Consider the following 4,169-nt stretch of genomic DNA (forward strand, 5'->3'; position numbering starts at 1 on the left):
CTTTTTGCCTTTTACCCCTGAAGTGAGCTATTCTATTTCTTTGTAGGAGTGCTCCTATGCTATGTTAGCAGGACATTTCGTGCAAGTTCCTTCTATGCCGTGTTAAGGTTCCCCCTGTCCAGTTCTTCCTCCAAGGGCCTATTCACCACCGCTTATTCAACAGCTGTTGATTCAATGGCTTCTTCAGCAATATCTTTCTCAATCTGTTCATGAGAGAAAAAGCTAAGATAACTCTTTGCCGGGCCCGATAACCTTTGCTTGGAAGCACCTTCTTTGGAGCACATTCCACTTGAGTCCTTAGTAGGGGAATAAGTATAAGGAGAGAATAACTCTTTCAGTACTTGAAAAGAGACATATGAATATTCTTTATATCCCGATTCCCTTGGAAGCAAGCAGGAAAGAATGCTAGTTTGCGGGGTGAAGCACTTCGACCTGAGACTCACTTCCACCGTAAGAAAAGACTGTGACTATGAAGACGGTCAGGGAACTAAGGCGAACTTATATTTCATAGCAGGAGTAGACTTATTATCGGCCTTCTAAAGCAAACAAAGAGAACTCTTAAGAAGAATTTGATGAGTGATTAAACAAAGCAATGCTCTGTTAAGTGACTTTCATTCTATATGTGATGTGTGGAACGCTATATTCTCGTCTTAAAGCAACAGTTTCAGTGTTCTGCTCGCGTAAGCTTAAGTCACTCCCTAACGCCGATGACATAACTCGCTAACGGAATGTAGTGGGGTAATAGCTGTAAGATGTGTTTACTGGATTCTCTCATATGCTACTTTTAAGCGTGTTGTTACTATCTTCTCTCATATGCTGCTAACTAGATGAAATTCCTTGCACCCCAACTCGATTGGATTTCTTAACCTTGTTCTAGGCCGATATTCTAACTGCAATTGTGGGTATGCCCATATTCGTGATTCAAGTGTAAGCAAGCAACGGGTAGATCAAATCCAAGAGGATAGCTATCCCCTAGAATATAGAAAGTAGTAAGCGGTTAGGGTACCACTCCTCTTTCTTATCTTGTGCTTTGCTGAAGAGGAACGGATCGATCTGATGACAATGCGTATAGGAAGGGAAAGACTGCTACCTTCTCTATATTAGTGGTAAAGAGATTTCTAGCTCTGGATTTGAAACTTCCTTGATCGAATACAAATAGTGAACCAGGCAATTCAATCAGTTACAGTCAGGCTATATGGAACGGGGTACTATTGATCGAAAGATGTTGGAATCCACGGTACAGGAGAAAGTCTCAGAATAGCAAGCAAGCTTTAGTTTTCAAAAGTCTATCTCAGGCGTCCCACAGACAGAAAGAAACTGAGAGAATAGTGGATTCGGGCGAGCAATGAAAAGACTATGAGCTCCTACTATTACTATACTACTTGCTGTAGCAGTAGATGTGACCAAGACACGAGCAAGAGAATAGCCATTCTGTCGCACCTTCTGAACAGGCTTTCGGACATAAAGGCAACTACAACTACCGGAAACAGCCGTTACATGAGCTTAGCTCCAACATTAGAGTGAGAATGCAAAAGGCCCGCCCGTCAGCTATCTGATTCTCACCCTCCCTTAATGAAATTGAATTGAGTCAATTACCCAGTACCCTATTATTAAGGAAGAGTCACTTTGTGTCCAGTCATAGTCTATTCCACTAAAATCACTATACTTGAACTTATTGCTTGATTAGCATAATGTACCCCTGCGCGGCCAGCCATTAGTTCTACTGCTTTACCAAGATGTATAGGAGATCAATCTACAACTCTGAAGCGGCAAATAAAGCGATCAAAGAACCCTATTTATACTACGAGCCATAGCTGTGGTTGTGGCCAAGAAGCCGGATAAGAGGTCCTTTCCTTTAAAGTAACCGCAGGTAAAATAGGTCCTTAAAGTAACATTTAGTCAGGGAGAAAACCTATATAAAGAATGCAGAATTAATCAAGCAAACTGGGCTGTGCGATAGGCCAATATTACTACTCTCTATATCAGTTCTTCGCCTTGTCAACATTGATAGAAATGGACCATCTCTCCTTTTTGATAGAAATTGACCATCTTTCCTTTGAACAACTACTCAGGCAGGAACAAAAAAACCGAGTACCAAGAGGAGGCTAGCGGCGCGAAGGTCTTCTTTCGACGCATTCTGAACCTGAAGACGGAATGAATGCCCGACATCCTGTAGAAGCTCAGGGACGGATTGAAGAGCTGCTCTTAGAGATCTCTATCATTGGTTTGGTTCATCAGAAGCAATCAAGCAAGAAAGCAGCAATGAGTGTGCTAGTGAGTCCCAAGCGAAGGAAAGAATAACAAGCTTACAAGAGCCAAGCAACGAGTCCTTTCTTCGTCGGGTCCCCCTATTCTCTCGCAGAAGTAATGTTAGGCTTTGAAACAAGTGAAAGTTCAGTATGGTTACGTTGAGTTCAGGCAAATTGAGTAAGTGTTTGGTGAGTGACTAGTATACAGGGGTAGGACTAAACAATGGAAATGGAAGATAAGCTTGAGAAATGCCTTAATTGAAGTGAATCAGAGTCTGTTGTCTTACCTGGTACAGTAGATGCATTAACCCCATCAGCACCAGGAGAGGGTGAGGTGGGAGACGACATTCTAGTTTGATGAGCTTGACCAACTTAAACAGAGACTAAGTCTCGATTGCCTTTCCGAGTATACGCTGTGATCGGAGATCGTTCAAAATAACTGAACTACACAAACCGACCTTAACGACTTTACTAACTAATAAGGCTAAGGAATCTATGAGTATTATAACCCTTGGCCCTTCTCTTTGTTATGATTGAATCTCTACGGCAACTTTCTTTCATAGGCCTATTGTATGTAAGCTTAAGTCCTTTCGCTACACACTTTAATAACTAATATATTACATTCTAATTGAGTACGAGATCTCGTACTTTTACCCCACAGATCCAGACTTTAGCAACCAAAGGAATGATAGGCCTTCGAAAACAAACATCAAAGACTCTAACTCTCTCGATGGGATTATAGCGCTTTTCGTAGAAAGTATAGAATCCACTTTCCTTCGTCTCTTACGAGGTATAAAGAAGGTTCGGTCTTCTTCGTGTTTTGGAATTGGACCTGTACGTTACCTGATACCTTATCGAAACTCGCCTTTTTCTTGTCCTTTTTGAGCGGTGACTCTAAACCTTCCCAGAGTTTTGCCTTCTAGGCTTCTACTGATGTAGACGTCTACTTTACTTCTCTACTTTACTTATTCCTCTATTTAGTACTAGGATTAGCAATTGATTACTAGGATTAGGATCTTGTTCACAGTTGGCTTCTATTACATTCAGAGAATCGATTCATCCTCTCAAACTAAGTAGACTATAAAGCAAAGCGAAACTAATACTTTCTAATGAAGCAGACTACTCTTTCTAATCCCTTTCCTGGTAAAAGCGGTGGAACATCCTTTCTAGAAAAGGAAAGACTTACGAACTAGTCATGAGACCGGCAAGGGGAAGGCCTACATTGATCGAGTGATACGGTAAACCATAGGCTGAAGCAGAAGCATTGGACAATGGTAAAGACGAACTACAGACTAGCACCGATGGCAACCGTAACATTCTGTACGATCCCTTTTAGCGCTTACAAGCTACAAAAGTGGGAATGTAGTCAATCTCTTCGGGAAGCAGTGGGGGTGAGAGAAAGGAAAGAGCTTTTCACAAGGTGTCTAATAGAAAGCAGATGCCTCATCAGCAGATTCAACAAAGGCAGATTCCAATCACTACTTCCAAAAATCAAAGAAGTAATTTCAGGAACACTTCCTTCCATCTTCCGTAGGTCTGTTGAAAGAGAAAGCAATTAGTCGTAAAGACCAAGATAATCGTAGATTTCCGCAACTGGGGAAGAGTGAAACTCCTTGTTTGGATCGTTGACCTTATTTTGGACCGGGGTAAGACGTAGTTGACTACTACCGCCTATGCTAGTTAGGGCTCCTGAGAAATCAAAGACGTGGGAAATGAACGACTTCATACGCTGAAAAAAACCATCCGTTCTTTCGGGGAGAAAAGGTAAACCTGCTGTCTGCTTGTCTACTCTATTTCCTTTATGTATTCCCCGTCCCTCTCAGTACTGATTTTTCCCATTCGCCCTTGGCAGCCATAAGATTGACAATTGATGAAGGGGCCCTTGTCTAAGGAACGGAATTCCTGGATACCTTATGCCAT

The sequence above is a fragment of the Musa acuminata genome, unplaced genomic scaffold, assembly GCF_036884655.1.
Source record: "Musa acuminata AAA Group cultivar baxijiao unplaced genomic scaffold, Cavendish_Baxijiao_AAA HiC_scaffold_417, whole genome shotgun sequence".
NCBI classification, from domain to species: domain Eukaryota; kingdom Viridiplantae; phylum Streptophyta; class Magnoliopsida; order Zingiberales; family Musaceae; genus Musa; species Musa acuminata.